At 49.2% G+C, this 13,633-nt stretch overlaps 1 protein-coding gene across 1 annotated transcript in view; it reads right to left on the bottom strand.

Moving 5' to 3' along the window:
- Positions 1–3,636, bottom strand: part of LOC144596760 (protein-tyrosine kinase 2-beta-like) — a 109,955-nt gene extending 106,319 nt beyond the window's left edge. The window contains exon 1 of the mRNA XM_078405521.1: positions 3,578–3,636. The gene's annotated coding sequence lies outside the window, so the exon portion shown is untranslated. The remainder of the gene's footprint in view (positions 1–3,577) is intronic.
- Between the last annotated feature and the right edge of the window lie 9,997 nt (positions 3,637–13,633).

Here is a 13,633-nt window from a genome sequence, read left to right as displayed (position 1 = left end):
CCCTGACTACAGGTGCTGTCTGTACGGAGTTTGTACATTCTCCCCGTGACCGCGTGGGTTTTCTCCAGATATACCGGTTTCCCCCCACACTCTAGAGATGTACAGGTTTGTAGGTCAATCGGCTTCTGTGAATTGTAAATTGTCCCTCGTGTGTAGGATGTTGCTAGTGTACGGGGTGATTGCAGGTCGGCTCATACTTGGTGGGCCGAAGGGCCTGTTTCCACGCTGTATCTCTAAAGTCTAAAGTATAGTGACCAGAAAAGCACGCAGTACTCCAGGTGCGGACAACAACTTGTACTAGAATCTGCGGTAGTACTCACTCATTCTGATCCACGCCTTTTTGTACATGAGCTCAAAGGAATACATCAGTCTCAGCTACTGAATCTTCAATTAACCCTCTGCATCCTCAGAGAACAAGGTTCCACCATTGTCTAAGTCAACATCCCTCCCTACATCTCACACAGCATCCCAGTTGTGGGCTCCCTCACGTACAGGACATGATTCCACCGTTTATTGCATCATTGATCTTCATTATGGTTAAACAGCCCATCGAAGAAAACATGATCCGGGTAACTCCAGGCCAGTGAGCCCTACATCAGTAGAGGGGAAATTACTGGAGTGGATTCCAAGGGATAACATTATTGTACATTTGGAAAGGCAAGGGTTGATCAGGGATAGTTATTACGGCATTGTGAAGGGGGAAATCCTGCTTCCAATTAGTATTGATTTTCTGAGAAGGCAACAAAAGAGATAGATGAAGGCTGGACAATAAATGTTGTCTACGTGGACTTCAGTAAGGCATTTGACATAGTTCCATGTGGTTACTGGTCCAGAAGGTGAAGACACATTGGACTCAATGTGAGCTGGCTAATTGGAGATAGAAGGTGGTGATAGAAATATGTTGTTCTGATTGGAAGTCGTTAGACATTTAGACTTTAGAGACACAGCGCTGAAACAGGCCCTTCGGCCGACCGAGTTTGCGCTGACCATCGGACCCCGCACCTCAACAGTATGCTACACACACTAGGGACAATTTACAATTATACCAAGCCAATTAACCTACAAACCTGTATGTCTTTGGAGTGTGGGAGAATACCAGTGCACCTGGAGAAAACCAACACGGTCACAGGGAGAACATACAAACTCCGTAGTCAGGAACGAACCTGGGCCCCTAGGGCTGTAAGGCAGCAACTCTACCGCTGCGCCACCATGCCGTCCATCCATAACTCCGCCCCAAGTCTGTGACCAGTGGTGTATTACAGGGATTAGTGCTGTGACACGGAGTGTCTATGATATACACCAACAGCTTGGATGCGAGTGCAGGTGTTTTGATTAGTAAGTCTGCGGATGTTGCCGATGTTGGTGATGTGGTAAGGGAGCTCGTCCAAGGCTATAGCAAGATGTGGATCAGCTAGAAAGTTGGGTAGAGTGTTGGCAGATGGAATTTATCCCTAGTACGTGTGAGGTACGTGTGAGGTGATGCATTTTAGGAAGTCAAATAGTAGTAGCACATAACATTGTGGTAAACAGTGGGGCGGGCAAGGTGACACAATATTAGAGTTGCTGCCTTACAGTGCCAGAGACCCGGGTTCGATTCTGACCATGGTTCTTGTCTGTACGTAATTTGTACGTTCTCCCCGTGACCTGCGTGGGTTTTCTCCCGGTGCTCCGGTTTCCTCCCACACTCCAAAGACGAACAGGTTTGTAGGCTGAATTGCTTGGTATAATTGTAAATTGTCCCAGTTGTGTGTAGCATAGTGTTAATGTACAGGGAATCGCTGGTCGGCGCGGACTCGGTGGGCCGAAGGGCCTGTTTCCACGCTGTATCTCTAAACTAAACTAAACAAAAATTTCCTCTGTCCCTCTTCCCTCCCCCTTCCCAGTTCTCCCTCTATCTTCCTGTCTCCACCTATATCCTTCCTTTGTCCCGCCCCCCTGATATCAGTCTGAAGAAGGGTCTCAGCCCGAAACGTCACCCATTCCTTCTCTCCTGAGATGCTGCCTGACCTGCTGAGTTACTCCAGCATTTTGTGAATAAATACCTTCGATTTGTACCAGCATCTGCAGTTATTGTCCTAAACTAAATTTGCAGTAAATGTTGGTGAAGGGAGAGACCTTGGCATTCAAGTCCATTGCTCCCTGAAAGTAGCGACACAGGTCGACAGTGCGGTGAAGAAGGTATATGGCATGCTGGTCTTCATAGTTCAGGGCATAAAATATAAAAGTTTGATCATTACGTTGCACAAGTTTAAAATAGTGATCAGGTCACACATGAAGCATTTTTTTGGTTCTGTTTGCCACCTTTTAGGAATGATGAGGTTGGCCATATGCCTTTTGCATGGATAGTGGAGTTATGGCTGGACAGATTGATGGATGGGCGATTATGGGCAGAGATTGAATCGACTGCACTTGTCTTTACTGGAGCAGTGGAGGCTGAATGGGACCTAACCAAGGTGTGGAAAATTACCATGTGCATAGTTTGAGGAAATTGCCAAAACCTTTTCCTCTAGGTAGAAGTTTATAAATTAAATAAGAGAACACAGGTCTAACCTGAGAGGAAGGAGTTTGAAAGGGGATAGGAGAAGAAGTTTTTTTTTTCACAAACTCACAAGTCTTATCCACCTCAGTTTTAATTAGTGCCCCCTTAAACCCTGAATTCATAATGTGGTGCAGCAGAGAACGTTTCAAGGTGCTTGATGTCTGGAACGTGCTGTCAGAGGTGGTGATGGAATTCAGATACATTTCATACAGGCAAGAGGCATTTAGACAGGCATTCAAATAGGTCAGGAACAGAAGGATACATCCTAATGTTGGTGATTGGGATTAGTGTAGATGGCCAAAAAGATCAGCATGGACATGTTGGGCCGAAGGGCCTGTTTCTGTGCTACACCACACTATGAATCCTTTGCTTATGGGGTCACCAATTAAAACTGAGGTGGATAAGATTGGGAATCTCTGGTGTTCCTCACCCCATAGATCTGTTGAGGCTGCGTCCATGAATATAGCTTTGAGATTCTTAATCCCAAAGAGTCCCAACTTCTCACTGGAGTTCATGACCATAACACCCCAGTGCCGTTAAGTCCCTCAAAGCAAGGCAGTCCACTCAACCCCTGCCTTTTGAGTTGAGCTCCTATGTCCGTCCACACTGCTCTCCCTGCTGTATAACGGCTCTTTCTCCACCTCTCGTGAAGGTCTGGTGAAGGGTCTCGACCCGAAACGTCACCTATTCCTTTTCTCCGGAGGTGCTGCCTGGCCCGCTGGGTTGCTCCAGCACATTGTGTCCACCACCTCCCTCCACTTACGTTGCCCTGTACTCGGACAAGGCTTTCGAAGTCCCTTGGCACCCGCGGGCTCAGCCCTTGAGGGCAGAGGCAGCCCAAGCCAGTTCCCCACACAACTCCACTTCCTGATTCAACGCCTTCAGTGGTGTGAGAGAGAGAGAAAGAGAGAGAAAGAGAGAAAGAGAGAGAGAAAGAGAGAGAGAGAGAAGGCACCTACCTGGCTCCTGTACTCCACACCCCTGCCCCAGGAGTGTCAGACCATCCCTCAATAACCCCTGACCCAGAAGAGTACTCACCAAGTTTCAAGGTGGGCCCTTAATGCCAGGCTACAGGTGACCTTCCTCACTCAGGCACTCTGAGGCGAATTAAGAAAATTGGCTATGGCACATGGCCCCTCCCCTTGAGAAACACCAGCTACTTCCTGATACTTCAGTCTGCCATACCTTAAAGTTCAGAAAAGAAGCCCACCTACTAAAAAAAAAACATTTTTCAAGCCAGTTTCTGTGTGACTGCCCAGAACTTCACAGGCCACGTTTCTGTAGCAGAAACGCCCGACACCCCTTGTGTGGTTCGATGCAGATGTGAAGCTGCTGTCTATCTTTCTCCAGTGCCCACTATCAGGGTCAGGACATAAGTCCTTTAACTATATCCCAGCCAGGACCACACACTTATGGCGAGTGGATGTGGAAAAAACGAACAGCCGGGACCTCGAAATCCTGTACGGGGGGCTGGACGTGGCGCTGGACTTTAGCGGTCTGACAGGGCACGCAGGAACGTGCCCACCCCGCTACCTGTTTCCGCAGGCCATGCCAGACAAACCTCGCTGCTACCAAGACAGAGGTGGAGCGGATAGATGGGTGCGCCAGCCCATGAATGCCATCGAAAACCCGGCGCTGAAGGGAGGGCGGTACTACCGGCCTGGGACGGGGAAGAGAAACATCGCACCAGACTTTCGTGCCCTCCGACCCACAAGCTACCTGGGCCAGCTTCAATCCCGAAGTGGTGGACCGGTAAGCCGAAACGGTATCCGCTAGGAGCTGTGCCTCCGCAAGCTCCTGGGGATCCACTTCGCAGTCCACCGCCGAAATAGGGGGAAAAGCAGGTCTAGACAGGGCGTCAGCAACGGCATTAAGCTTACCCGCGACATGACGGACATCAGTGGTAAATTCGGAGATAGCAGTCAGGTGCCGCTGCTGGCGGGCCGACCATGGGTCAGACAATTTCAAAAAAGCAAATGTTAATGGCTTGTGGTCCGTAAATGCCACAAATGGGCGGCCCTCGAGGAAGTACCTGAAATGACGAACAGCTAAATAGAGAGCCAGAAGCTCTCGGTCAAATGCGCTATACTTCAGCTCGGCCGAATTTAGTTGCCGGCTGAAAAACGCTAAAGGCTGCCAACGGCCACCGACCTGCTGCTCCAGAACCCCGCCCACCGCCACGTCAGAGGCGTCAACCGTCAGGGCCGTGGGGGCGGAGGGGCTCGGATGGACCAACATGGTGGCGTCTGCCAAGGCTGCCTTAGCTGCTGTAAAAGCCGACTCAGCGGTCGGGGACCACAACAACTCTACCGGATTCCCTGCAAGGCATTGGAAGAGTGGGCGCATGACTCGCGCAGCTGCCGGAACGAACCTATGGTAGAAATTAACCATGCCTACGAACTCCTGTAGCCCTTTTACTGTGGTGGGCCTGGGGAATGCCCGGATAGCCTCCACCTTCTCGGGCAAAGGGGAGGCGCCGGCAGGGGTAATTCTGTGCGCTAGAAAATCAAGAGCAGGAAGGCCGAATTGACATTTGGAGGGTTGGATAATGAGCCCGTGGTCTTGGAGCCGCTGGAACACGGTCCGCAAATGGGCCTGGTGTTCCTGCACGGAGGGGCTGGCGACCAGGATGTCGTCTAAAGAAATAAACAAAAATGGTAAACCCCGGCCCACGCGGTCCATCAATCGCTGGAAAGCTTGTGCCGCGTTCTTTAAACCGAAAGGCATACGCAACCATTCAAACAACCCGAACGGAGTGATTGTTGCAGTTTTCTGTATGTCCTCCGGTCGCACCGGAATCTGATGGTATCCTCGCACCAAATCGATTTTGGAAAACACCACCGCTCCTTCCAGCCCAGACGAAAAATCCTGTAGGTGCGGTATGGGGTAGCGATCAGCCGTGGTGACAGCATTGAGACGCCGATAATCGCCACATGGTCTCCACCCCCCAGATGCCTTGGAGACCATGTGTAACGGCGAGGCCCACGGGCTGTCAGACTGACGGACAATTCCCATTTCCTCCATTTTCCTGAACTCCGCCCTTGCCACCACCAGTTTGTCTGGCGGTAGTCTCCTGGCCCGAGCGAAAACTGGAGGGCCTTCGGTGCGGATGTGATGGACCACACCGTGCTTAGCCGAAGGCGTGTCAAAACGTTGGACGAGCAGCTCTGGAAACTCTGCCAGAATCGCAGCATACGAGTCGGGTGCCGCGACGACGGCCTGGACAGTAGGGCTGGGCGAGGAGGCGATTGTCGGAGCGACGTGCTCATCTTCGGCGGAGGGTCGGAGGTCGTTACCGCGGACATCAGGAACCAGTGAAAAAGCCCAGAGAAATTCTGCGCCCAGGATCGCTTGTTTGACGTCGGCTATGATGAATGGCCATTCGTACGTGCGGAGGCCTAACACAAGGGACATCTTCCGTGTACCGAAAGTGCGAATTGGGCTGCCATTAACCGCGATGAGGGTGGGACCTGTCTTACCCGATCTGGTTTCGAGGTCGGTCGGCGGCACTATGCTGACGATGGCTCCCGTGTCTACCTAAAATTCTGTGTCCGTGAATCGATCATGGACATAGAGGCGCCGGTTCTGGCCAATCGTAACTGCCCCTATGTACGATCGGCCGAGGCATTTCCCGCGAAGGTACAAGGCAAACGGCAGTTGCGGGATTCGTTACCCCATCGTAGGTGATAATAGCACCAGCCGCGCTTGTGCAGATCTTTTTGGCGGGCTTTCGGAGAATTGGCGGGAGACGTGGCGCCATCTTGCCGTCGCTGTGGCGTGGTCACTGATGTCGAGACTTTGTTGATCGAACCACTTGCCTTGTTTTTTGCCGCTATGAGCACGTCCGCTTTCGCTGCATATGCTTCGGGGTCCTTAAAAGAACAATCCGTGAGCAGCAGTCGGACATCCTCGGGAAGTTTCTCGCGGAATGCCTGTTCGAACATAGGGCAATCCGTATGCTCACCGGCTAGCATCATCATTTCGGCCATGAGGACGGAAGGCAGTTGGTCTCCAAGATCTGGTAGGTGCAGAAGTTTTGCCGCACCACCATGCTTATTAAACCCGAAGGTTCGCAGTAATACTTTCTTCATGGCCTCGTACTTGTTTTCCGCAGGTGGATTCACGATGAACCGCATCACGCGCTTGGTTGTGTCCGGCGATAGAGCGCTGACGAGGTAGTAGTACATCGTGGATTCGTCCGACACCTTCTTTATATGAAATTGAGCCTCGGCGTGGATAAACCAAGCTTGCGGTGCGTGCGTCCAAAACAACGGAAGATGAACGCCTCCGGCGCTTGACTCCGGTGTGCCCGGCTCGGTCATCGTCAACGAGGCGTCGGGTTCCTGCTCAGTCGGTGATCGTCCAGATCACGTCGGGGTCACCAATATGGCGAGTCCGAAACTTGTTGGTTGTAGAAGAAGTTTATTGCAGCCGCAATATTCGAATACAGAGTTAAACAACAAGGTAAAGGACAACCATCACAAACTTACTGTCTTCCTTGAAGACTTCGCCGAACTAACTAAATCGGGCGCCAAACGCGCACATGACATCGCTGGCCAATCAGCGATGTCGCTCCCTGGACCAATCCCCATGGTCGCGTTCCCACGTGACCTCGCTGGCCAATCCGAGGGTTCGACGACCTGGACCATTCTCTATGGTCGCTACACACTGGAACATAGAAGCACAGGGATGGGTTCCTTCAGCCCACAATGTCTGTGCCGAACGTGATGCCAATTATTCTACCTGCATGTGATCCATTGCCCTCCATTTCCTTGCATAGCCATATGCCTATCTAAAAGCCTCTTAAACACCACTATCTTATCTGCAAACTTTCATCTCTGACCTCGGTTTATTAGGACGGACCTGACTCGGGTAAATCTTCAAACAACAGAGGGAGCAAACAAAATTCCCATCCAGGTCTTTCAGAAACGGGGTTACTTGAGCAGTGGTGGTATGGGGCCCACTCAATATTCCCAGCGAATCCTCAGTCTGAAGAAGGGACTCGACCCGAAACGTCACCCATTCCTTCTCTCCTGAGATGCTGTCTGACCCGCTGAGTTACTCCAGCATTTTGTGTCTACCTTCGATTTAAACCAGCATCTGTAGATTTTTTTCCTACCTGATTTCTGAACGTTGATTTCATACAAACATAAAAATGAAGAGCAGGAAAAGGCCACCCGGCCCCTGCTCCTGCTTCTGCTCCTCCAATTCAATAAGATCATGGCTGACTGCTTATAACCGCAACTCAACATTTCCACTGAAGCCCTGTGACCTTTCACACCATGCGCATCAAGAATCTACCTACCTCTGCCCTTGAAATATTCACTCTGTTTAATTTGCTTTAGAGATGCAGCCCATCGACCCACCAAGTCCGCGCCGATCAGTGAGTTGCGTACACTAGCACTATCCTACAATCCTACTAAGGATAATCTACAAAGCCAATTAAACCACAAACCTGTACCTCTTTGGAGTGTGGGTGGAAATCGGAGCACCCGGGGATAATCCACGCAGTCACGGGGAGCATACACAAACTCTGTACAGACAGCACCCGTGGTCATGAACGAACCTGGGTCTCTGGCGCTGTAAGACAGCAACTCTACTGCTGCACCACCTTGCCACCGGGGACTCAATCATACGCTGGGCAATCATCAGCCTCTGAGAGAAAATAAGCTTCTCATCTTTGTCTTTGTATAAGATTATTAAGGGGTTGGACATGTTAGAGGCAGGAAACATGTTCCCAATGTTGGGGGAGTCCAGAACAAGGGTCTACCGTTTAAGAAAAAGGGGTAGGCCATTTCGAACTGAGATGAGGAAAACCTTTTTCAGTCAGAGAGTTGTGAATCTGTGGAATTCTCTGCCTCAGAAGGCAGTGGAGGCCAATTCTCTGAATGCAATCAAGAGAGAGCTAGATAGAGCTCTTAAGGATAGCGGAGTCAGGGGGTATGGGGAGAAGGCAGGAACGGGGTACTGATTGAGAATGATCAGCCATGATCTCATTGAATGGCGGTGCTGGCTCGACGGGCCGAATGGCCTCCTCCTGCACCTATTGTCTATTGTCTATTGTCTATTAAGCGGGTGATTCGCTATTTTTAATTTCCTCCTTACACCTTCCCTGTCAAAACACCACCCCCCGATTTAATATGCCTCACTTTCTTGCTCTTGAACACTACAAACACTGATTAGGAATTGTCCTGTTTTCACTTGGACCTTGGGCATTTGTTTTGCACTAACATTATTTTTCTTAATGTATTATTTTTTGTTGATTGTTTATTATATCATCTATGAGTATTGTTAAAGACCTGTAATGCCTCTGCGCATAAGAATTTCACTGTTCTGTTTTTGGAACATACAACAATTAAACACTCTTGACTCAAGTTCCTGCTCACTCAACCAACCTCCTGTGGATATGAGCCCAGCCTGTCCAGCCTTTCCTCATCAGACGGTCCAACCTCTCCAAGAATTGGGCCAGTGAAACGGAGCATAGTGGTCCTTCTGCAGTTGTACAGGGCCGTAGTGAGGCCGCACCTGGAGTACTGTGTGCAGTTTTGGTCTCCAAATTTGAGGAAGCATATTCTTGCTATTGAGGGCGTGCAGCGTAGGTTTACTAGGTTAATTCCCGGAATGGCGGGACTGTCATATGTTGAAAGACTGGAGCGACTAGGTTTGTATACACTGGAATTTAGAAGGATGAGAGGGGATCTTATCGAAACGTATAAGATTATTAAGGGGTTGGACATGTTAGAGACAGGAAACATGTTCCCAATGTTGGGGGAGTCCAGAACAAGGGTCCACAGTTTAAGAAAAAAGGGGTAGGCCATTTCGAACTGAGATGAGGAAAACCTTTTTCAGTCAGAGAGTTGTGAATCTGTGGAATTCTCCGCCTCAGAAGGCAGTGGAGGCCAATTCTCTGAATGCATTCAAGAGAGAGCTATATAGAGCTCTTAAGGATAGCGGAGTCAGGGGGTATGGGGAGAAGGCAGGAATGGGGTACTGATTGAGAATGATCAGCCATTGAATGGCGGTGCTGGCTCAACGGGCCGAATGGCCTCCTCCTACACCTATTGTCTATTGTCTATTAAGCGGGTGATTCAATATTTTTAACTTCCTCCTTACACATACCCTGTCAAAACACCACCCCCCACCCCCCCCCACCGATCGAATATGCTTCACTTTCTTGCTCTTGAACACTACAAACATTGATTAGGAACTGTCACGTTTTCACTAGGGACTTTGGGCATTTGTTTTGCACTAAAATTATTTTTCTTAATGTATTAATTTTTGTTGATTGTTTATTATATCAACTATGAGTATTGTTAAAGACCTGTAATGCCTCTGCGCATAAGAATTTCACTGTTCTGTTTTTGGAACATACAACAATTAAACACTCTTGACTCAAGTTCCTGCTCACTCAACCAACCTCCTGTGGATATGAAAGTGGTTGATGCACTCAACCAGGAAAGGTGGAGGCAGATGTGAATGTGGCATTTAAGAGGATATCAGATCAGCACATGGGTATGCAAGGAATAGAGAGAGGAATGCGGCAGAGTAGCAGGCAGAGGAGATGAGTCTAAGGGCACATGTTCGGCACAGACATTGTGGGCCAAAAGGCCTGTTTCGGTGCTACTGTTCTTGCTCTATGTTCTTGAACTGCCTCCAATGCAGGAACATCCTTCCTTCGATAAGGAGATCTCTACTGTTCACGATGCTCCAGGTGCGGTCTCACCAATGTCGTATACGTCTGAAGGACAATTCAACTCCCCTCACGATAAACAACTATATTCTGTTAACATTCTTAATTATTTACTGTACCTCCACACTAGCTGGGTGGCATGGTGGCACAGCGGTAGAGTTGCTCCCTTACAGCGTCAGGGACCAGGGTTCAATCCTGACCACGGGTGCTTGTCTGTACGGAGTTTGTACGTTCTCCCCAAGACCTGCGTAAGTTTTCTCCAGGGTCTCCGATTTCCTCCCACACTCCAAAGACATAAAGGTGTGTACGTTAATTGGCTTGGTATAATTGTAAATTGTCCCTAGTGTGTAGGATAGTGTAAGTGTGCAGGGATTGCTGGTCAGCGCGGACTTGTTTGGCGAAGGGCCTGTTTCTGCGTTGTATCTCTAGACTAAACTAAACTAAATTAGCCAATTGTGGACTGATAAGAGACCCTGTGGCACCCCGATACCTCAGTAGCTCAGAGCTCTGTAACTTGGAAAAGTAGGTTGTGAAGAGGATCAAGGTGGTTACATGGGTCACACATGGGGCAACAATGATTGCTGTCCTTTCCCGTAGGAGCATCATTAAACCACTTGACGGTTACCAAATATCCCTCCTCCCACCGAGGCCGTATCATCAGCAATGCTCCGGATGTTACACCCCGACATGTCACTAAAGGCATGTAAATATGTATTGACAGCAGCTAAGGGCTTGTGGCTCTCCTATAGTGCAGCTGCCATAGAAACATAGAAAATAGGTGCAGGAGTAGGCCATTCGGCCCATCAAGCCAGCACCGCCATTCAATATAATCATGGCTGATCATCCAAAATCAGTACTCCATTCCTGCTTTCTCCCCATATCTGTTGATTCCGTTAGCCCTAAATCTCTAACTCTCTCTTGAAAACATGCAGTGAATTGGCCTCCACTGCCTTCTGTGGCAGAGAATTCCACCGCTCCAGACCTCTCTGGGTGAAAAAGTTTTTCCTCATCTCAGTCCTAAATGGCCTATCCCTTATTCTTAAATTGTGATCCCTGGTTCTGGACTCCCCCAATATCGGGAACATTTTTCCTGCATCTGGCCTGTCCAATCCCTTCAGAATTTTATATGTTTCTATAAAATCCCCTCTCATCCTTCTAAATTCCAGTGCATATAAGCCTAGTCCATACATTCTATGCTGCACTCCCTCAATAGCAAGAATGTCCTTCCTCAAATTAGACCAAAACTGCACACAATTACCGAAATGCCCCATTCATTCCTACAGTCCTTAAACAAGCAACCATCTGCGCTAATAGTTGCCTCTCTAACTTGTAAGCTTTTATTTTAAGTGAGTTCTTTATCGAAGATCTAGCTGTTACCAGTACTTCCCCCCTATCTAGCCCGCTTGTTGCATCCTCAGAACAATCCCTGCGACTTATCACCCTTCCACAGTGACTCAGTCTAATAATATTTCCCAAGTTCCCTGTGCCATGTCCTTAATGACAGATTCCAATATTTTTTCTCCCCATTTTGCTATTTCCCACTCCCTCGTTCACAGGCATTTGTTTGCAAATATCTCAGCCTCTCCCAAATTTCCAGTGAATGTTCGAAGATGTTCCCTCACACTTCAATTGTGCGTGCATCTGTTTCCCCCCCTGGAGGTCCCGGAGATTTGTTCTCCCAAATGTTTCCGGTGATGCTGAGGCTAGAGTTCTGGGCCCTTGGATTCTCTTCATCTCTCCCACGTTTATTGCCCTGGAAATTCATTCACAGAGCTCCCAAAAATCCTGCGCAGTTCCATGGAAGTCTCTTCGATCCAGACATTTGCAACTTTGCCCTTATTCCTGAGGCTTACCGTGCATTGGGGAAAGTCCACACTTAACTTTCTGGTGGGATTTTGTTTTGCCTCAGCAGGTCGTCCTCCAGTGTAAGCCTTTCCCGCCGTGATTTCAACAGGAGAGTGATCCCCAAACTTAATCTGCAGTGAGATTTTCAGCCCTGATTTTACTTTAGACCTTAGAGATACAGCGTGGAATCGGGCCCTTCAGTCCACCGAGTCCGCGCTGACCATCGATTAATCCAATCACACTAGTACTATCCTACACACTAGAGGGAATTTACAAATTTACCAAAGCCAATTAACCGCACAAAACACATGCAAATGGGATTAGAGTAGACTAGACCAAGTGGACCCGTTGGGCCCAAAACTCTCCTGCATTGGTGCAGAACACTCTCCTCCCCACTCCGCCCTCCCCCTCCCCTCTCATCCCCCTTCCCCCTCCCGTCCTCCCCCCTCCCATCCTCCTCCCCTCCCCTCCCCCTCCCCCTCCCCCTCCCCTTCCTCGTCCCCCTCCCCTCTCCCTCCCCCTTCCCTTCCCCCCACTCCATTCCCCTCAACCCCCCTTACCCTCCCACCTCCCTCCCTCCCCCCCCCTCCCTCCACGTCCTTCCTCCCTCCCTCCACTCTCCCTCCCTTGGAGATAGATTTAAACCTTAAAATGTGAATAACTTAAAAAACATAACACCAATTTCAATGAAACATCTTCCATTAGCACCAAAGGGACGACGGTGAGTAAGGCGGGCCTAAAATTGTTGCGCTATCATGCATCGTTTTGGCTGTACTTCAGCAACAAACAAACAAACAAACAAACAGATGAGAGTTTTAGTATATCGATGGAACATCTTAGTCAGCAAGGACAAGTTGGGCTGAAAGACCCTATTCTGTGCTGTATAATGCTATGACTAACCATCCTTTCAATGCACTACAGACCCCAATCACCCCCTTATAAAACATTTCCTGGATGCTGCTTTAGTTTCATTCAGAGTCCACTGATTTTGAGCACTCCACCAGTGGGAAATGTTTCTTTCACTAATGGCTGCATCTTTGCTGATTACAAACACCGCCATCGGTCCTCTTCACAACATCACGGAGAACAGCTCCAGCTCCAGGGCGTGGCGGCATGGCGGCGCAGCAGTCGAGTTACTGCTTTACAGCACCAGAGACCCGGTTCAATCCTGACTACGGGTGCTGTCTCTATGGAATTTGTACGTTTTCCTTGTGACTGCATGGGTTTTTCTCCGGGTACCACGGTTTCCTCCCACACTCCAAAGAAGTACGGGTTTGCAGGTTAATTGGCTTAGGTAAAGATTGCAAATGGTCCTGAGCGTAGGATAGTGCTAGTGCATGGGGATCGCTGGTTGGCGCGGACTCAGTGGGCTGGAGGACCTGTTTCCATGCTGTATCCCTAAAATAAACTAAGCTCTGCCTGTCCATCTAAAGTCCATCCTCCCTGCAACGCTTGGTACATCTCTCCCACAGCCTTTCGACATTCTAAAGCCTTCCCATCTTAATCAAGGTTGTATCTTAATTTATCGTCTCATTTAGTTTTGTATAGAGATACGGCGC

Source organism: Rhinoraja longicauda, chromosome 9 (assembly GCF_053455715.1).
Source record: "Rhinoraja longicauda isolate Sanriku21f chromosome 9, sRhiLon1.1, whole genome shotgun sequence".
Lineage (NCBI taxonomy): Eukaryota > Metazoa > Chordata > Chondrichthyes > Rajiformes > Arhynchobatidae > Rhinoraja > Rhinoraja longicauda.
This window is presented reverse-complemented; position numbering and strand designations above follow the sequence as displayed.